A 22,530-nucleotide genomic window follows, 5' to 3' on the forward strand; every position below is an offset into this window, starting at 1 on the left:
AGACAATGAAACAACAGACTGAGCACACTAGGGTTCTGCTAGAAGCACTCTGGCTATTTGTTTTCTTTCTTTTTTCCACGATTTTTTTTTCTCTGAGGAAGAAAAAAATCAGACAGTATAATGGCTAGAGTAAGAACAATCTGGCTCTTTTGCAGCCAATACATACCTTAGTCTCTAACATTATATTCCAAACTGATTCATAAACTGCATGTATTTTGCTTTGGATATGACATTTATGGTCTGGCAAAGTCCTTTACAGTGCCTTATTTATTCTTCCATCTCTGTTTAAACTGAGAAGATACCATACAGCTATGTTAACCAAACTCAGCACTATTGCTATATGTTGTCAAGGGTAAGACTAAAGCTGGTGTGTGTTACACTAATGGCAGTGTCCTCATACAAGGCTGCATCAGCTACCTGCCTTTACATTTGTATGTAGGACATGCAGATGAGCACTGGCCATGGCTTTCGTACCAGTCTCCATTCTGTAAATGAGAGTCTAACAGCAACTGTGCACTTCCAAACTCAAAGCAAGGTATGTTGTATTATTTTAGGTTTAACCCCACAGTAATGCCTTTGGAGAGCGTACTAATACAAATGTATTACTGTAGTTTGAAAACTTTTTTTGTAACTTTTGCAATTTCATCAAAGTTGGAATGGCTATTGCTTAAATAAGTCACTACATCTAAAGAGAAAATCTAGAGAAGCCATAGAGAATGACTAATTTCAATTTTTCATGAATGTGTTCTTGCTATAGATAGCTGTGAGTTTTAATGGACAAATGACCATGGTGCCTCTGGCTCTAATCTTGCCATATCCTGTAAATAAAGTAGGACTGGGCTGAAACCAGCATGAAAAACTTTTATTGGTCACAGAATAGCGTTGGTTGTTCAGTAAGCATCTTATTTCCTGCTAGTTTAGCATTGAGACAGGCACTGGGAGTGACATAAAGAGGCACTGTTTTTGTTGAAATACTGTCTTTCATCTGAAGCATGTCTGTTATTTATACCTTTTGAATTCACTGAAATTCCTGTGGTGCTTCTCACAAGAGATAGGGTATAACATGTCTTGGCTAAATTCAAAAACCTGATCATACAAACCCAGCCTTTATTTTAGAATAGGTCAAGTAATCTATTTTTCTTTAGCAGTGCTTGCCTTTAGAAGAAGTATTATATTAACCTTGCCTGGTGAGATCCCAGGAACAGTCCTAGATGTGGTAAAGTTTGTTAGTATCCCTACAGAATTTGGGCAGCTTTTCCTAGGCATTATGTTGTCTTTGCTATTGCCTTTGCATGGCAACTAATGTTTGAGCCATAGCTGTCCCTATATTACATGTACAAAGTATGTCCACATTTAGGGTCAAATACTATGGGAATATTAGTAAGTACCAGTTCTTTCTAAGGTACTCTAGAGGTACGTTATGTCAATACCTAAGCGAAAGTAAAGATTGATAAATTTGTCAGAGATGCAATACCACTGTTCTTCAGTTTCTGTCACACCTTTAATAATGTAAATTGGTCTTGCAAATGGCCTCATCCCTCTTGAAAGCTATTTAGTTATAGCATTAGCAGTCTTTATGAATTGTCCCAGCCAACAACGATCAGATGTCAGAATAAGGAGACTGTCAGATGACCTGGGAGACACTTATATGGTAGTTTCTCAAACTAAAAGTTACAGTATGATTCCAGGTAACTATGAAGATTTAATAGTGGGGAGAAGAGATGGAAAGGGGAAGTGCAGTTGAGAGGCATTTGATCTGCTTTCCAGTAGAGGATTAAGCCTGTGGTTCTTTGTAATAGGAGTGGCTGGTAAATTACATTTCTGTTGTGCAATAATTCCTGAGTTTTCAAAAAAAATTTCTAACTGGAATGGAAAGACAAAAATTTAAGTGTCTGCTTAGAGTTGCAACATATTATTTGAAAAATGTGTACATGGAATCTCTCCCACATTCTTAACATCTCCTAAGCTGTTCCCTTGGAAGTCCTGGGTCATTGATTTGAAGCCATCCTTTGGGCAGGCTGCCAGAGGGTGAGCTAAAAAGCAGCAGAGCTCTACAGGAAATCTGCTTGGCAGGTATCAACGTGAACTGTGTCTGTCAGAAGATTTACCGGCATGTACGTGTTCCCACAAAACGTTTAGCAAATGGATTGATTTTAAAAATCAGATATTTTTGATTTTATTTTTTTTTTAACTGGCTTTGGTTAGGGAATATTACCAGCATAGTCAGTGCTGGAATGTAGAGTATACAAGTTGTTCATTTGATTTGGTGGGTATGGATGTAGGTTAGTTATGGCTCCAAGGTGTTGATATGCTTCTGTTCACCAGAAATGGCTCGAAACTAGAGATACAAAACTGTTTAAGCCACTAGGCCCAAATCTGTCACCAAGTGATGTCCCTACAAATCCTGCTGCCTGCCGGAACAGCTGAGTGCATGTACCTATCCACAGGTGCAAATTAGGAAGCTGTAATACAAATCTGCAGTTAGGAGCAAAGCTTTGAATCCAAATACCCCGCTTTTGTAAAGTGAGCAAGTACAAGAGAGTGCTTTCAGTTTCTGGCTTTTGATTGCATGAGATGTCACTTTAACAACAAATTGTGTTTAACTAGTTGGATAAGTGCCTTTCTTGAGTTCTCAACAAATTCTGCTGTGTTTCCATACTAGCTTGATGTTGTTGGCTGACTTGTTGCATGGAAGTGCATGGTGAAATTGTTACATGACCTCATTTTTGAGCTGACCACGTATTATGAGCTTTATTTTACCTATATTGATGCTACTAGCAAGGTCAAAATTTATACCTGCATATTTATTGTTCCAAAATAAATCACTAAAATCCTATTACTCATTTGCAGAACCAGTTATTTAATTTCATATGATTCATTTTCATTCAATATTTTTTACAGATTGTTTTAAGGATTAGTCTTCCTTACTGAAAAAAAATATGTTAGACGTTAGGGAAAGAACAGTCCATTCTGGTTATCTAGTTCAAGAAATTATAAATCTCTTCCAGTAATTACTTTGGCTGAGAGAGCTGAAGCTCATCCATTAGAACCAACATAAAAGACTTGGAAGAGTTGTTGGCCTCCAGGAGGTACTATACTGGGGTGGTTTAGCCTGGAGAGGAGGCGGCTCGGGGGACCTTATCACTCTTTGCAACTGCCTGAAAGGATGTTGTGGGCAGGTGTGGGTAGGTCTCTTCTGCCAGATAACAAGCAACAGGACAAGAAGAAATGGCTTCAAGTTACACCAGGGGAGGTTTAGATTGGATATTAGGAAACATTTCTTCACTGAAAGGGTGTTCAAGCATTGGAACAGGCTGCCCAGGGAGTTGATGGAACTGCTTGGAACCCTTGGCAGTCCTGGGTTAACGGTTGGGCTTGATGATCTCAGATATCTTTTTCAACCTAAATGATTCTATGATTCTGTTCTATATATATGGACATTCCATTTTTTTTCTGGCTGAAAGATTTGTTTGTCTAAGTATATAAACATGCAAGATAATTCTCATCATGTGCACCACCACCGACAGTAATGGAGTTTACAGAATGTTGTAATGATCAACAGTATCCAGGAGGCACTTTCTTAACTAATACTTCCTAAATGGTTTTCTTTTTATCATGTTTATAGCATGATAATTAAATGAAGACTGTTGTTTTATTTAGAATTATAGAAGATGTAATGTATATTGCAAATGAATATATAGAGCACATTCCTGTCTGAATGATGGCAAACCAGCCTCTTAAATTCACTAATGTGAGATTCATCCTCTATAAAGTGGTCATGGGCATTGCCCTTAGAAGAAAGGAACCATTTTTTCCTATCTATTTATTTCAGAAACTCTACATAGTGTCACTGCCACTGTTACACTTTGCAGGTCTCCTGCCACCTACTTTCCAGGTCTCCTGTGGTTTGGTGGTAGGTTAGTTGTATTTCTTCATGCAGCATCCTCAAAGAGCAATTCTACATATGCTTTTGTATTTTTCTCCTGGGTTGAAAATGTGCAGATATTAAATATATCTTTCCACTTCTCCAGACTCTGTTTTACAGGGGAAGTTAAGCTTTCTACATTAATCAGGCCTTCAACTTTTTGTTGACACTTTTGCTTCACGCATGAGATTGCATGTAAGCTTCTGTGAGATGGCTCTGTGCCATTGTGGGTTAGCTCTGAATCTGACATTCAGTTCACCTAGACCACCTTTTAAGTTACAGAAACTTCCTACCAATGTAGAGCTTTTCTGAGAGCTTATGTAAGGGCAAAATTTGAAGTTGGTTTCACAAAGAATAAAATCAAGTTGTTTAGCCACATTCACTAAGACACTACATAGTCCATGTTTAGCCCTTTCTTATATATGTCACATTGATATTATCTTTAATTGCGCTGTTGTTTGGTAACAAAGTTAATATCGTGATTGTTCTACTTTTTAGTGTTCTCGTTCATTTGCTTTTCAAAGTCAGGAGCTCAGAACCATGGTACAAGTTCTGCTGGTACAAGTTCTGCTTGAGAGCATACATGGAATTTCCCTGGGATTGTACTCCCATCATAGTGTTCACGTTATTTGTTTTACATACTCCTAACCTGAGTCTGCAGAAATTTGAATTCTTTCAAAGTGATGATATAATCAAATCCTGGAGTTTATGCCTAAGGTAGAATAGTTAGCTCCAGAAGAGGTGGTAAAGCAGCAGTTACCTGTTTTTGTTATGTGGGATGGATGGTCTTCCCATTGTGTTTCTCTTTTGTCACATTAGGCAGAATGAACTTGCTTGTCAGAAGCTGAAGTCAGTTGGCTTCACTGATTCCAAGACAGATGGTGAAGTCACAGTGCTGCTTTTTGGAGAGGATGGGTTAAAAGTATATATGAAGTAGGAATGCCTGGAATGACAGCATTGGTCAATGACTAAACTTCCTTTACTTTCTGGCAATTATGTTGTACTGACAGTCACATGCTTCAGACCACTGGATGTGCAGCTTAGTAAGTCACCTCCAGTTCTGTTTTTTGAATCTTCAGAAGTTCCAGTGCAACACTAGTATAGAAAGGATAGTGATATATCACAACCTAGGAAACAGTCCTTGCAGGGTGCTAGTGGCATAGTTGTCAGCCAAGTAGCCATTTCCCTGGTGAAAGCAACAGACCAAATCAGTGTATTATTTTTTTCACATGGTATATAGTACTATTTTCATGTGTCATGTGGTACTATTCATTACCAGCTTAGGTTGGTGTGACATGGTACTTTCAGCAAGCCTTTTTCACCATCTTTCATTTACATGAACACAGCTACTTTTCAACCCAAGTTGCAGGTTTTTTAAATTTTGTGTGAGCAGACTGACTTCCAGTTGTGTGCTAGGTAGTGTTTCTCTTTTGTAAGTTACTCTTTCTTCCCATTTTCTACAAAAGAACAACTGTCTGTACAATGTGGAGTCTACCTATGGTGAGGTTTTGATGTAAATGTACATACTGCTCGCTGTCTACATTAAAAAGTATTTCTGTCCAAAGCAATGTTCTTTGCATTTGGCCTAGAAGGTGGTGAAACTGTGAAGTCCAGGGTTTAATTTTGAAGTCTCAAAGTCAAGAAGGATGAAGTTGCACAGATGAATTTTAGTGTAGAGGATATAGTTTACCTCTGGAGTGGGGCTGCTAAACGGTGTTTTCATTCTGGACCTCGGAAGTTGTTTCAGACACACTGGATTATGGATACAGGCCTGCTTGAAAATAAGGACAGTGAACTTCAGTGCTCACTGGAAAGCCAGTGTAGTGAGTGAGGAAGCTGTCAGTAGGCTCTGCTGCTGGGGAGAAGTGCTGCAGGACTGTGCGCATCCAGTGGCTTGACACCCAGCTATAGTGAATTGCTGCCAGCTGGGCAGAAAGTGGGAAAGGCAAGTGCTGCAATCTCTTGTGGAACAGCTCAGCAGAAATAGTGGAAGTAGTGTATGTGGAGCCTGCTCTTGGAGGCTAAGCAGCTGTGAAATCTAAATGCATTTCTAACCTGTGGATAGCACAAATCCTGCTTGGTAGAGTTAGGAGAGAAACACTGTAGATACATGTGCAGTCAGTGCCTCCAGCTCAGAATTGTGTGGTCACCTGAAATTCTGTTGTGTAACTAATTTAGCAAAGTCTTTTGCAGTTTGCAAAGAACTGAGTAGGTGGATCACCATGTTTGTGGAGGTGGGATTTTCAGCTCCAGGATTCACTTTAGTGGAGCACTGGCAATAACATCCATACCAGGGAACATGCTCCGTTAGTGGGAGGACTTGCTGACTTCTGTCACTTCCTCTCTGGAATCAAGCGTATCTCTCAAAGGTCCCTTGCTGCTGCCCTGTAGACACTCTCACTAGAAGTGAGCAATGAGAATGCCACTGAAACTCCAGGGGACATTATGTAAGTCCTTAAAAAAAACATTTTAGACTGAGGCCTTTTCTTAGGCCAGTCTCTTCTGTGTTATTTTGAATGATGGTGTGTGGTGGTTTGACACTGGCTGAATGCCAGGTGCCCACCAAAACAGCTCTATCACTCCCCTCCTCAACTGGACAGGGGAGAGAAACTATAACGAAAGGCTCGTGGGTTGAGATAAGGACAGGGAGATCACTCGGAAATTACCGTCTTGGGCACAGACTTGACTTGGGGAAATTAATTTATTACCAATCAAATCAGAAAAACACCCTCACCCCACCCCTCCCTTCTTCCCCGGTTTAACTTAATTTCTGATTCCTCTGCCTCCTTCTCCTGAGCAGCTCAGGGGAATGGGGGTTACAGCCAGTTCATCACAAGTTGTTTCTGCTGCTGCTTCCTCCTCACACTCTTCCCCTGCTCTGCTGTAGCGTCCCTCCCACAGGAGACATTTCCACATGAACTTCGGCAATGTGAGTCCTTCTTATGGGCTGCAGTTCTTCACAAACTGCTCCAGCATGGGTCCCTTCCATGCGGTGCAGTGCAGTCCTTCAGGAACAGACTGCTCCAGCCTGGGTCCTCTGCAGGGTCACCAGTCCTGTCAGCAAACCTGTTCCAAGTGCAGGCTTCCCATGGAGTCGCCGCCTCCTTCAGGCATCCACCTACTCTGGCATGGGGTCATCCACGGCTGCAGGTGGATATCTGCTTCACTGTTAACCTTCGTGGGCTGAGGGGCACAGACTGCCTCACCATCGTCTTCACCACGGGCTGCAGGGGAATCTCTGCTCCAGTGCCTGGAGCACCTTCTCCCCTCTTTCTGCACTGACCTGGGGGTCTGCACACTTGTTGCTCTTACATAGTCTCACTCCTTTCTCTTGCTGGCGCAGATACTTCCTCCCCCCCATTCCTTATATGCTATCCCAGGGGCACTACCACAGTCACTGACCGGCTCCACCTTGGCCAGCGGCAGATCCGTCTTGGAGCTGGCTGGCGTTGGCTCCATTGGACATGGGGGAAACTTCTGGCATCTTCTCACAGAAGCCGCCCCTGTAGCCCCGTGACTACCAAAACCTTGCCATGCAAACCCACTACTTAATCCTTTATGCTCACTGCCTACACTGTCCAATTTTTATGTGGGGTTGGAAAATTCAATAATAATTGCTGTAGCTTGGGGCTTCTGTGGCTCTCCTCTCCACACTCTTTTTTAAAAGGAGAGGCCTCTAGTGAAATGTAGGAGATTCTGAGCATTGCAGACCATATTATTAGCTATAAAGGAAAGTCTAAATCCTCACCAAAACATCACGTGCAGTTTGTCACATCGTTTGTCGCATCTACTAGTGCCAGGAGCTGACCTAAGCATGGAAATTCAATCCCATCACAGCTCCTGAATTTGTTCAGAGGCTACAAAATCCTTGGCAGGATGAGCAGAAGGAAACCTGCATCAGAGCTGTCTGCTTAACATCTGGACCTGTCTATAAAAAGTACTTAGTGTCTCAATGCAGAGCCAATTTTCTGGTACATGAGTGTGCAGAAATTCACACACCTGATCATCACTCTCAATCTTTTTATGCTTCTCAAATTATTAGTTTTTTTAAAGTACAGTATTCACAGAGAAAGGGATGGATAAGGTTATACAGTTAGTTCCCATGACAAGTACATTAGTACCTCAGGAGGATTGCTAAAGGAGAATAAGCATGTGGGGTTTTTTTCCTCTGACTGTATGGACAGACAGTTGAATCCACTAACGTTTATCTACCCAGTCATCCTAAATACTGTCATAATATTCTCAGTTTTGGAGTGAACTTATTTATAACAAGATTTTTCTTCTTCTTTAAAAAAACACCTGTGTTTGCAGCTTGCTGTTTTACTTGCAAGTGTTGCCAATTTGTGCTTGAATAGTAGGGAATTGACATTATTTAGTTAAGCATCTATCAAACCTATCAGTATTTTAAACAGATGTTTAAGTTTAGCTGGAGTATAGGTGGGTTTTGTCTTTCATTCTGTGTTAAGACACCAAACCCACAGAATTCTTTCAGAATTAATACAAGGACAAGTAATCTCATCTAAGGTTTCTAGGCACGTGGAGGTAAGAAGGTGACTGGAAACAGCCAGCCTGGATTTACCAAGGGCAGATCATGCTTCACCAGTCTGATTGTCTTGTATGATGAGATGACTGGCCTGGTGGAGGTGGGCAGAGCAGCTGATGTGCTTTGATCTTGCATTTAGCAAGTCTTTGACATAGTCTGCTGTAGTGTCCTTGCAGTAAAATTAGAGAGAAGTAGACTAGAAGGATGACCAACCTACAAGGTAGTGGGAAATCAGCAGGACCTCTGAGCTCAGAGAGTAGCCGTCAGTCATTCAGATTCCACCTGGCAGCTCGTGGTCTCCATCAGTGGTCACTACTGGGGCCAATGCTGTTTAACATTTTCCTGGAAGACGGGAGAAGGGACAGAGTAGAGTGACAGACTAAGTTGGTTCAAGTAGTGTAGGCCCCTGACCAAACCATAATAACGTGCTTTTATGCTGAAAATAATGGGGAAACAATCCTTAATATTTGTAGGTGCTATTTGTTTTTCCAGAGATCGTGTCAGGAGAGAACTTAGTAAAGTTACTATATGAGATGTCTGCCTTCAGTTCTGAGAAACCATTTAGAAATGAAAATTGTAAGAACATTCATAGCTTGTCCTGGAGCTGCAGGAGGTTGGCGAATTGATGACTTTGCTATCTTTACAGCTGTTTATTGTCTGTCTTCTATAATAATAATTTTTAAAATTGTGAAAGTTTCTAGCATGGGAAATAAGACACAAGTTTGGAGTGCTCTGCCTGGTGTTATCTGCTGCCTTACCTGGTCTCAGCTGAAACATACAGAAAAAAATCTTAAAAGATTTACAGGAATTCATTGCAGATAAGGAGAAACTGTGTATCTGTTGTGCTGCAGCTAGACAGGACCAAAATACATAGCAACCTCAGTTGGCTACTTACAGTCACATGATAATTGATGCTACATTTGTATCATGCATTTTAAATTGAAATAGCAAATCAATGTATTACCTGAAGTTGTTAAAGTACATCAATACTGCCAGAAATACTAGGATTGGCCTTCCACATTAAGCTAAGAAAACTGAGATTTAAAAGATATATATTTGGGAGATCGTTTTATTTACTACTTCACTCCTAAGCTTTGGGGATGCAATCAGACTGTCTTCAAGCCACTCTCCAGCTTGGAGGCAGAGGAATGGATATATGCTGGGTGCAGGAGAGGGGAGAAGGCTGCATAGGAAACTATGGGTTTTTTTCCATAATCACTTGACTCCAGAAACTGAAATTTTAGGAACACCAAGTATTGCAAGGTGTGGTTGAGTAATGAGAATGTGTGATGTTTCGAACTGTATTTATGTCTTGGATATTTCTCATATAATTTCTTTGGCAAGTTCTGGAGATTGCCAGGACTGCAGAGCAAATCTGAGAGGCCGAGCCTGCCCTGTTCCTTCTCCATCTCCTCCCACTGTTCAGATTCCAGTTTAAAATTCTTGATGTTGCTATGGGATCATCAGTGACTTAACATCACTGTGGCAATAGCATGCAAAGAAACAGGATCAAACCTAGTTTTCTGAGGAAAGACTGTCCCTTGCTTAGTAACCGCTGCTACTCTCTGCACCACTGGGCTTTTCGGAGGAGTTTGCTGTGGAAGTGAAAACAACTGGTTGAACAAGGAAGAGCTAGTGAAACCCTAGCCAGAAGATGATACCACCCAAAAGTTTGCGAGGGAACCCAGGTGATCTCTCAAGTATCAGAAATGATTTGTTGGTGCCAGGTGAATCCCCCTTGCTCTGAAGCCAGCTTAAGCTTACCTGTGAAGTCTCACACTGTTCATTAGAGAATGTCCCAGGTTTTACAATAATCATGTAATTGCATACAAGTGCTTCCTGACCAAGTGTTCGTTAGACTGTCTGAAGCACTCACAGTCTAAAGAGATCCTGAAAAGTAAGTTTTTTATGTGGACTGCAGAGAGAATAGGGCACTTTTGAGGAGCCAGCATATGCCTCTAAAGCTTTTCTGTTTTTGTAAAGTCATCCACTGACATGTTAATGCTTTATGTGCATACTGGAATATAGTCCAGGCCTTTCCAAACAAGAGAGAACAAGATTAAGAAGGATATTTTCTGTCCTGTAATACCAGTGAAAATATATTAACCTTTGCATGATTTTTTTTCTTTAAAGGAAATCAGTAGAGTTTAAAAATGTAGAAAGTGTATTCACAAGTACAAGACCTTGTTAGCAGGCATTTCACTGAAATCCACTGTATGAGCTCCTTTGGACACGCTGAATTTTCTTCTAAAATTATCCTCTTGGCAGGTGAAATTCTTTCCACAATAAAAATGAAAAATAGATCTTTGTACATAATTGAAAGTAATTTTTATTCTAACTTCTCAGTGATCTTTCAGCCTTTGGCAGCCTCTTGCTTGGCAGAGTTAAGCATGCTAACATCTGTGCTGCAGAATTGCTTTTCAAAAGGTAGGATTTACAAGTCAAGTGAAACTCCCACAATTCTCATCTCTCGGGCTCCCATTGTGGTGCCCACTGATGCGCCTCAGCACAGCTGTCCCGCTTGTCTTTCTCTTGTCTTTCCACTTCTCGCTATAGTACCAGGGTGGTGGAGGCCTCCTGGAGTTTATGGTGAGCAGGTCTGAGTTTAAGCTAAAATCCTCCCCTTCATGGATCTGTTCCACTTGCAATATATCCAGTTTTCGGTGAAGTTGTCTACATCCTCATTCATATCCAGCATCATGTTGCCGTTATGTACTGACGAGATACTGTGCCTTGCAGTCAGCATTGGTTTAGGGCTGGACAAAGGTAGTTGTCTGCCAAAATTAACTGAGGCAAGTTTGCTTAAAATGCCCAAGTCCTGGCCCCAAGGGAAGTACCACGACATTTGCTGCATGTTCTGGTAGTGCTTTGTTTGAACACCGTTGCACAGTGGCATCATTTTCCCTGAGGCATATAGTCTTAGGTCTGTCCCACAGAGATCCCGTAACATTTCTCAGTAGCTCGAATGCAGGGTTTCTTTTTCATTTAAAAAATGAACCACCACTAGCAACAATAAAGAACTGTGCATTTGTTTATATTGCATAGCTATGGAGATCACATTTGTACTGCTGGAATCTCATATGAGGAGGCATCAGCTCTCCTAGCTGTTGTTGTCATGCCGGCAAAGTACTGGAAGGAATGCCATTATGTTGTTGGAAATGACATTGGTCATGCAGCAGGGGACAGTCTCCTGTCACTGTCAGTAACAACGCCAGTACCCAGTGGAGCTGCAGGGCTGGTAAAGTGAGGCATGCCAGCTTCTGCACTGAGAAGCAAACCAGATTCCCAACTCCTGGTAGCTGCTGCCACTTCACACCACTTTCAGCAGGAGCAGAAATGCTAGCCCTCACCACCTATCCCAGTTGCAGCCCAGGCAGTTTTTTTCTGCCTCCTAAGGATTGCTTGGTAGTTGAGGTGCACTTTTTGCTTGTAATTTCCTGGCCTCAAATCTTGACCAGTGGTTCTGTTTCATCAGCAAGAAGAACCACTTGCAGCCGTATGTTTTTAAAGTATATCTGATCAGATTCGTTCCGGGGAGGGGGAGGAAGCATTTGTTTCCCTACCTGCTATAGGCCAACACTGAGCACTTATGAAAATTCCACCCAGATTGTTTATACATACATGGGAGATGTTTGGTTTGGTTTTTTTTTTTAAGTAGAGTGGTCAGAAAATGTGTAAGTCATGTTAATTCTTTAATTTTAAAAAATTTCCCATAGGTCTGCAGATACTGAAAAAAAAAGGCACATCTGCACTCAGGTTTATCATCTGGGCTATTAAAGCTGTCATAAGTTAATCTTCTCTGTGAGAACTTTTAATAGCTATATGGTATAACAAATAAAGGTTGAGCTCTTTTTTGATATTTATCATCTCATTGAAATGACAGAGTTTGTGTGGCATAAAATGTTTTATGACATTATACATACCTTTTTGTTTTCATCTCCTACTGTTCTTGCAGGGAGATAAAAATGTTTTAGACAACAGATGTGGAACACTTAAAATATTTGGAATGTGTGGGAATGTGCTGAGGGACCACCTGTCCTGCAACACAAAAGACAGAATCGGTTTGTAACGCTGATGCTGATCGTTACACTGGCAGTGAACAGGAGGAGTTGTAAAGCAGAATGAAAACTACAGGGTAACTATACTAGGTTGACTCTGCTCAAGGAAACATAAAGGCAAATCAACAAGTTCAATGCTCATTAATACTTAGCCAATAATCCACGTTTGAGATTTTCTTAGTAAGTATAGCCTGGGGCAGTTAGTCTCAGGAAGCTTATGGTTAAGAAGAAAAGAAATGGGGTTTATCTGATTTAGCTTAAAATAAGGTATTTTATTTACTCTTTGACTACTAGTAGTAGTCAGATCCTATCTATTTAGTTACAAATTAACAATTACAGCTAGTAATGACTACAGAGGTTATCCTTTGTGAAAACAAACAAAACAAAACAAATACCCGCAAAACCAAACCATTTACATACTGTAGAAAACCATGGTTTTGATAATAATTTGGATTTCTTTGGAGACGGAGGATGTTGAGGTTATTTGTTGCTGGTGTCTTTTTATATACATATACTATTTATTGACTAAAGGTAACAAATGCTGTTTCACAGATGAGGGAACAAAGGCGCAGATAGGATCAGTATGTAGCATTTGCATTTCTCCATTTGGAGCCCTGGCATGTGAGCACCCACAGTTCCTTATTATCTTTTTCCTTCAATGATTTTTAAAAAGGAGGATATTAAAATTGAGATGATAGCTACTTCCCTGCCTCAGGGAAGGATTGTGAAGATAGTTAATGTTTATAACAGTTGCCCCCTCTTTTTCTCCGTGCAACTGTTGCGTGAAACTACCATTGCTCGGGTCTAGATTACAGTGCAAAGGGAAGGTATTGCTTGGTGCCCATAGACAAGCGTTGGCTGGGAAACAATATATTGGGCTTTGCCCTAAAAGATGAAAATGGTACATAAATCAGAAAGAAATTGAGAAACTCAGATTCACCCCTTGCTATATGGACTTTGGAAACAGTGATGTCTGGTTACACTTAATGGCTTAGGTCTTTGGGTAAGGATGTGAAGCTGCCCTTCAAAACTGAAGTCTCTGCCTGATAGTATGTGCCCAGAATTGGTGAATGAAACAGCTGTTGATGCACCCTCTTGATTGGGAATGATAGAAAAAGTCAGGACACACGTTAGCAGTGTTTCCCACAGCGAGTACAATTCTCCCTGCCTTGGATATAATGGCTTGCCTCTGTATACTATGCAAACAAATTACACGTACTGTGGGAGCCACAACTTTAAATTTCTCAACCTTTTTGCATGCAAAAATGCAGCATTAATTATGCTTTTTTACATTTAGAGTTCCTCTTCATTAGCTGGAGGGAGGTCTTTGTGATTAAAGGAAGCAGGTTCCATTGAGCCAGACGAGTTCTGCTCTGTCCTCTTTTTCACCTCCCCTCAGGGCAAAGACCAACAGCTTGAGGGTGACCCCTTCAAGAAGTTTCACTGAAAAGGAAGATGAGAAAGGCTGGACAGGCTCTTTCTAATGCTCTGCACTGGAGCCAGGAAAAGGCAGCTGTTTCTAGCCTTTCTGTGGGCTTTTTTTTTTCTCCCTCCCCCCTTTCCTGGTGGCTGAGATCTGGGCTTGCTGCCATATCTGTTTGTCTGTCTGTCTCATGTTGTTTTTCTCAGAGAGCTTCAGAGGCCAGTTGCCCGTAGACAGTTGCTGGGAACAGAGGTTGTTCCTTGTATCGTCTTAACTCTCCATGCCAGAGTGTTCATGCTTGAATAGGAAACAGCAAGATCTGTCAAAATAGCCCTTTTCTTTAGGGCTTTGAGGCTGCATTCTCCATGGCCATCTGTTCCCTTTCACCCTTTTGGACAATGTTGCTATTTGAAACCAACCACTCTTTGCTCTCTCCCTTTCCCCTTGCCCTCCCCCCTGCCCCCCCCCCCAAAAAAAAAAAAAAAAAAAAAATATCTGGGAAAAAGGGGGGAAAAGTTTTTTCTGGCCCTGACTGGCCTTGAGAGGATTCAACCATTTTGTAGTCCAAGGATTAAAACTGATATTTTGCAATTTTTTTATTTTTCACTGACTTTAAAAAATGTAATACATCTCAGGAGAGAAGAGTCACTGCAGTCAAAAGATCATTTTGGATTTATGTATTACTGTCCACAGAGGTGTCCTGTCGCTGCCTGATGCAGACTACAGTGAAAACTTGGCACATCTTGGAATATTTTGCATTATAGCAGGAATGGAAGGAACCTCCTATAGTTAAGGCTGTATAACTGTTTCCCTTCTAACCCTCTGTCTTCGGTCAGAAAAGCTTATCGGGATGAAATTTTCCAGTCTTGGTTGTTGTCCAAAATTGAATCTATTTGCTTAGTTTTGGATAAAGTGAGTCATTCCTTTTTGAGAATGAGTTGAAGAAAAAAGCCTGTACTGCCTCTGCTTCAGGATCTGTGACTGCTCCATGAAGAGGACTGATTTGCTGAGAACCTCCTGGAAAGCCTGTGTCAGTCAGGGAGTGAATTTGGACCCCTGTAATCCTTGGACATTTTAACATCCTCCATGTCGTATATTGGCTCTGTGTGTATGTGTGCCTAAGTGCATAAACATATATGTATTTTTAGCTTTGTAAATGAGTTGGTTCTGAACAGTGAGCCACTGTGGTGTCTGCATGTACTAAAATGTTTTTTCATTCATCTTACGAGAGGGAAGACATTTTATATGTGTGGCTATATTGGCTGTGCAATTTTAAAAAAAAATATGAAAGTGCCCAATTAACATATGTTGTGAAGGTACTCCAAGCTATGATTTTGAAGGTACTTCGAAGTGCTCACATGCAACTGCTAGTTGTATGTATATAGTTCACCAGGCCAGCCCAAAAGGCACTTCTTCAGAGGAGAGGTTGCATTCTTCAGCTTGTGTCACAGGCCCCTCTGCCCTGAGAAATGGATGCAGCCAGTGAGACCTATATTGGCAAATGCAGACTTGTGCTTAAGAAATGCCACAGTCAACACTGATGATATTTGTTGTGACAAATAATTGAGCCCCTTGTTCTGCAGTTGATAAGCAGAGTTAAAGTTGCACATAGCATTTTTTACATTTAATGCTGCCTAACTTTTATGTTCCTAATCATACAACCAAAACATTCTTTAAGTTTAGTTTTTGTGATACATTAAGAGTTTGGCCAAATCTGAACTCCAGATGTGAACAGCTGTAATTTGCAAACAGTCATCTCTAGTCCCCAAATGTTTGGCTGACCTCTGTTTCCATGTTGCAGGCTGAAAGTGAAATGTTTCATCCTGGAATTTCAGTTTTGATAACTCTGGCTCATGATCCAAGCTTTACAGCTCTTAAGATTGTTGTTTCTATATACACCTGGAGGGAATTGTTGTAACTGTAATCTATGGAACCAGCGTTAAGAACACTGAAGGCTAAATTTTCAAAGAAATTACAGTGGTCATTGTACAAAGTGAAGCAGTTTGCTTAGTTTGCATACAAAAAAAATCATCTCAATTTGAAGTACAATTTAACACTGATTATTAAACATAGTCCTTGTGGTTAACAGCCCCACCCTGGACTCTTAATTATTGCATGTTTCAACCCTCCGTATCAAGACACTGTCACTCAATAAATTTGAAAATGATCCAGAAAGAGGACTACTACTGAAATACTCCTATGTTCAGGAGGGAAAAGGACAGATAACTTAATTCACTAGTTCAAATTCATGGAACTAGGCTGTGATCAGAAATTGTAATTTGCTAACGCTTTTTATGCTGAATGTATTGAGAAAGGTCCACCACCATGTAGGCTGAATATCAGTGCTGGCAGTGATCTGGCTATAGCAGGACAAAGCTTTCTGTGGCTTCCTAACAGAATATATTCACCAAGGCAGACCTCAGTGCTCATTTAAAACTAGCTACTGTCCTTTTCCATCTGCCATGTGGGCATACCATCAGCATGGGAAATGGACAGCCATGTCAGAAACACCCTGGGTATGTTAGCACTAATTGGTGCTTTTATTGGCCGCTTCCACGGAGAACTCCATGTGCACCAGAAACTCGACTCTCTCCCTCCTACTCCAGTCACCCTTCTGCGCCCTGACTCTGAAATGTAATTTAATTCATTTGCAGACTGGCTCCTACCTTGCCTGGAGTACTGCTGCTTTTACATGCACTGTATGCATTTTCTGGGTACGAGAGCTAAGTTGCCAAGACACTGTTTCTTTACCAGAACATATTTTATGGAAAAAAATGTAGACTATGATAATACAGTCCGTCTTGGACCACAGCATCCTAACATGACCATACTGCTGTGAGCTGTGTTCTGAAACTCGCTGCATTTGCAGGGCTACATCTCCCTCTTCTCCCCCAAAAGATGTATTTTTGTTGTGCCTTTCTGGGATTCAGCCATTTAGGCTGCCAGACTTCAGATTTTTATGTTGGGGGGGGGGAGTTTGTCCCTGTCAAGGAGTGTGACAGCTGGCTTGTTGGGTTCTGGCCTGGAAAAGTTCGGAAGTGGCAAATCCAGATGATGGGTAAACACTAGCAGAAACTGATGAAGTTTAGCAGCTGAGATTAACCATCCTGGGAAAATCAGATATGATAATGCCATGGCTGTGTAGGTCAGAGGGCTGGGGCTTGCGGCATGCAAAGCTTCAGTTGCTCTGACAGCAGGATTCTAAATCTCAGTTCTTTATTCAAGCCTTAAGGGACCTACACGTGTAATTCTAGCATTCTGCCCCCTCCCTCCTACACGCCTTCTGATTAATATCATGATCAGTTGAGTTCCCCGAGGGATCTTAACCAAAAAAATACAGCAGTAATGTGTAGCATGATTGGTGAGGTGATAATTAAAAGCATTTTCTGGTTCACAGGGCCTTAGCATTGCCAGATGCCATGATTGGGCAAGCTTTGTTTTTCAACCTATGCATCCTTTATATGTGCAGGCAGGCAAAATTCCAGATCTGGGTTGTTTGGGGGTTTTTTTCCCCCTCCCTTAGATCAATGGTTTGGGATTTTATTTTCTAGTCGTGGAGAGACAGGAAGAAGTGACTGCATAGAAGTTAGATGGAAGAAGCTGCTTTAAGTTTTAGTGGTGAGCAACGCGGAAAAGAACTCTGGATATTAAGAGAGTGGTATAAATTAGTACAATTCTAGATTTTAGAAAAAGAGGGAAATCCTCAAAAAGTGCCATTAGAAAGGGAAGGAGGGTGAGCTGAGGGGTAAAAAAATTATCCTGGTTACAAAAAGGAATTGACTTAACCACTGTCATCATCTTCACCTTTCACCATCCCTCCCACCAAAGCGCTATTCATTTGGTTATTCACACTAGAAGTGCAGCAGTGGCAGAGTGCCGGAAACTCATCGCTTTGTGGTGTGTTGTCAAGCTACAGAGGCAGAAGGTTTACACCAGTATAAATAAATTATCTGTTCCCAAGGATCTCAACTCCACAGTTCCCTGATTTGGGCCCTATTTCAGGTGCTGTAAACCACCAGCTGTCTTCCCACCTCGACAGATCTCCTGAGACCTGATCATTTTGGTCATGGCTGGTAGATTATCTGGCAAGAAGTCAGACCAGCTGGATATTCTCGTTTCTTAATGTCAATTCCTTTTTTAGGTCAGCAGACAGGAGTCTTAGTACTAGCACGTGTATGCTTCTCTCTCTGTCTGTCTCTCTTTCTCAATGCAAAACAGAATCGATGTAAACTCACTGATGTCAGGGAATGAGATCCTCTGGTGCAAAACACACTGGTAACAATGGATGTGCTGGTGTGGGATTAAAAGCAAACTAGCATCTGTCCAATTCTCTGAAGGACCCTTCTTACATCTTGACTTGGATAGAGGTCCCAGCTGATTTTTTGCCAGTAGAATGATGGTTAATATTTAAAAAAACTTCCAATGTTTCACGCAGAATACTGGAAAGTTCTTATTTATATATACACAGTTTTTCTGGCCTGTCACATATTTTGGCTTATTTTCCCTCACCCCTTTAGGGAAGATTCCTTTTAAGTGGGGAATAAGCACCAGCATCTAAAAGACTCTTAAACTGCAGTTCTCATGAAAAGGTCTTTAGGTCAGGAAAGATCTTTTTGTTCTGTGTTTGTATAGTGGTTTGCATATTGCACATGAGAGCTCTAAGAGTTGTCACAATAGAAATAATGAATGGCTGGAAAAAAGACAGCAGAAAGGACCTTAGCCTTGATCTAATATCAGATTAACACTGTAAAAATCAGCCAGAATGTGTACACAGATAGACATAAATATAATGATAAACAAAAAAGTGTGAAAACTCACCTAGTTGGGGCACATGAGATAACTCTGTTGTCCAAAATGAGAAGTGAGCTCATTCCCTTTCTGTCACATTTACTGCTGTCTCTATCAGAACTTTGCAGCTGGAGTCTATAAATGGCAATTTTCAGTCTCTTGATGATGATGACTGAATCAGAACAGTCTTTTCAGTGTAATCTCTAGTAGGCACTTCAGTGGTGCAGCAATAGCATAGCTACAAACTAGGGGTGGGCAAAAAATTTCCATTGAAACTAGTTTTTTTTATTTAATAGGGGTTTGCACTTAATGGGTTCATTTGCAAAGTATATTTTTATGAATCTACTATTAAAAAAAAGGAAAACTAAATTACACATCATTGATTAATAAACAATTTCAGCTTCCAGCTAAAATATTTGTACTTATTTTTAATTACAATTTGAAGTAAGGTGGAATAAGGGGGGTGGGGGGGTGGGCAGCAGCGCAAGGGAGGGGGTTGTTGCACAGATTTAGAACTAGGTGGTTTTTGGGAGTAGGATTGCCAGATTTCCTCTCTTAATAAAAGGAGGAGAATAATAACTTAAAAGTTAGAATTTTTTACCTGGTTAGTTTTGTGGCCAAGTTTGATTTCTTATAACAGCAACTGGTTTTCCTGCCATATGTCCTAAATAATAAAGGACTGTATGAAGGGAATGCTGTGCTCTAGGAAGTTTTGGGTTTTCCCCTAAGACTTGGTTGTTGATATGCCTGCGTAACCCATTAACTGAAGAAGATTTGTACAGTTGGAATGGGGAGAAACATTTGCTTTAGTATCTGTACAAATGAGTAATTTGTGTTTGGTAATTACCTGGACATGCGTATAAATGCGTTTTGGTGTGTGCTTTGTCTCAAGTGGGTGATACCAAATGGTGATCTAAGTAGCTGCCTACTGCTAGGGCCATGGCTTTAATGTGAAGGACCTCACCCTTTTTTCATCCTTACTCATTTTCTGTTAGTTTTGTCAAGGTAGAGTATATTGACAGGAAGAGTTTGGGATATACCTTGGCTGGCCAATGCAGAGAGTGAGACGGTCGTCACTGTAGGGTAAGAGAATCAGTCACCTTCTGCCTGAAGAAGAAGCTGTGGAGAAGGGCTTGAAAATGGCAGAAGTCAGTGTGTGGGCGTTTGAAGGGTGCTGTGGTTAGTTACTTCACAGATGAGTTTGTCATGTGGGTTGTTTTTTTTTACTGTGTGGTGGTTTTTTCCACCAATGGGTATTTTTATACTTGTACTTTCTGAGTAGGTGAAGATGGAAAAATAGATTGGGGGTTGAGGTCTTTTTCTTTTTCTCTTTTTCTTCCCTTTTCTCTCCCCTTTCTGGTGTCATTGTTAGAGATCTGCACCAAAAATACAGACTAAATGCAATGCAGGTGAGAAGCAGTGAACTTCATGAGCTCTGCCAGTGAACCAGAAAGCTGCACGGCCTGAGCAAGAGGGAAAGTACTTTCATTCTTATTGCATGGTGTGCTGGTTTTGATGAGCTCAGTAGTTTAATTCTTTACAAATATTTTCTCTGTACTTTTGGAGAGGTTTTTCCTCCTTTTTGATAAATTAGACTTTTATCAAGATGATTTGATGTTAAGATTTGAAAGATTTGGGGACTTGTTTCTCTATTTTGTTATTTTACTGTCTGTTATTTCACTGTTATATTGTGCATTGATCCATTCTTTGCATTCAATGAGAAAATATTTTTGAATTACCAACTTGATAGAGATTGCAAAGGGGCCCAGTGGTGGGGATGAATCTGCCAGGCGATGACTTTTTTTTCTGCAAAGTCAAAATCCATATGAGAATGTGGAAAGCGCGAAATTCATTGCTCTGTGCAGTTATACCAACAAAGAACAGATGATTTTTTTTAACCAAGACTATAATCATGTTCTGCCTGCAAGGACTCCTTGCATTTGAAAATGTTTTAAGAAGTCTGTTTCATTTCATTCAAAACATTGGTCTAGTTATCCTAATTTTCATAGAATGAGACACTAATGAAACTAAAGTTCCTTTATGCTTAAATCCCATTCAACCATATTTGTACCAACTGGGACTTGGTTACATGAGGATTTAGTCTTTAAAATGGTGCTTCTTTATATGTAGGGGACGAGAAGGTCTTTGAGACCGTGTCTGTACTTTTAATTCTCTAGTTTGACATAATAGAATAATCACAGAATCAGTATTGAGCTGAATAGCTTTAATCCTACTGTTTCCTCCAGTGAAAAATGGAAGGTGTAATAAACCCACTTTTCCAATCCTGCCTGTATGTGGTATTCATCTCAGTGATAAGGAAGGTACTTATGGATGGTTTGTTTTAATTGCGTTGATGGGGAGAAACAAACAAAATGAATCTAGACCTTGTGTGTAAGTAGAGCCAAGTGTTGTTACCCAGTTCCTCAGACAACTCCTTTCAGAGCAGTGGAGGTCAGAGAGTGAACCTATTCTGCTTGGAAGCAGGACTGTGGGCCTCAGTTTAAGAATCTACCCTTTCTTCTTCGGTTTGTTTTTCCCCTGGTTGTAGAGAGGCATTTATTTTGCATTTGACTTAGACCACAAGAAGCTTTATTTTCACTTGTGAGAGCTGTTCTGCAAGAGTGAAGGAGCCAGTTCCTCCTTTATGCTTGCAATCCAGAACAGATACAGTCTCTGGGGTGTCTCTGCTGGTACCCTGAAGGGCTCAGTTTCACAGGAGACAGTAGAACAGGTACCTCCTGGAGTTCTTGGCCTGTCTGCTGATATGCCCTTTGAAGCTCAGTTTAATGCTAGTTCTTTTTGTGTGAGGAAGGAAGAAATGTTTACAGGAATTGAAATCAACACTTCATTTTACCTGAGCTGAGTCTGAAAAATACAAAGCAGGGAGTTGTTCAGAGGTCTTCTCCCACCTTTCTAACGTGTACCTTCATCTCCCCCTGCTAGAATCCCATCTCTGAGCTTCTGGACACCCACTCCCTTTTCCCACACACTGCATCCATAAACTGAGATCTGCCACTTTTCTCTCATCTGTCAGCCTTGTTTTCTTACTCTCCCTGGTCCCTGTGCTCCTTGTATCACCTGTGTCCTGGCTAGAAACCATCACATCAGCAGTGACTGGAGTGCTCTAAGCAGGCTGGAGAGATGGGAACTGCTGCCCGTCAGCTGACTGCACATTGCTGGCCCTGTGGAAGCATCCACCCCACAGCATGGATAAGTGCCTTCATGTCACAGCTGGGAGCTGTTGCTCCATACCACTCTGAAGTGGTTCAGGTTGGACAGTTTGGGGACCTCTGAGCAGAGACCAAAGTCCCTTTATGAGCATGTTTTTTCTTGGGCCAAGGTTGGTCTGAACTCCCATCTCTTAAGTATGAAAATACCAGGGTTTGGAAGAACAAGGCAATATGTGCTGAAAAATACCACTCTCTCTTTCAAAAGTATTATTTATCCACTTCTTTGTCCAGTTTGTTAATGACTAAGTAGAGGTTGAAATAACAGAAAAGATAAGTCTGAGGGGGTGTTTTGAGGCCATGTTTAAATATAAATCTGTTTTCCTAACATATCCTCTTTCCTTCCTCTGAGACATTTACTATCTTTTTTTGTTTAGAGCAAGGAGAAGGAATGAAGTGTGTGCCATCACTGCCCTTGAACTTCTTTGCAAAGCTGGCGCTGCTTTCCCCCTTCAGTTCACTTCTTGTTGGTTTGCCTCTCTGTCTGCCTAATGCATCAGCTTGCAGGAGGATCCCTTATAAAATGGAAACCTTTCCTGTGAGGCATTCCTTTCCACCCTGTAAAA

General features: G+C 41.0%; 1 protein-coding gene across 5 annotated transcripts in view; it reads left to right on the top strand.

Annotated features, from left to right (window-relative positions):
* Window positions 1–22,530, top strand: part of RAD51B (RAD51 paralog B) — a 428,423-nt gene that overhangs the window by 212,445 nt on the left and 193,448 nt on the right. The window lies entirely within an intron of this gene.

Source organism: Falco biarmicus, chromosome 7, assembly GCF_023638135.1.
Source record: "Falco biarmicus isolate bFalBia1 chromosome 7, bFalBia1.pri, whole genome shotgun sequence".
Lineage (NCBI taxonomy): Eukaryota > Metazoa > Chordata > Aves > Falconiformes > Falconidae > Falco > Falco biarmicus.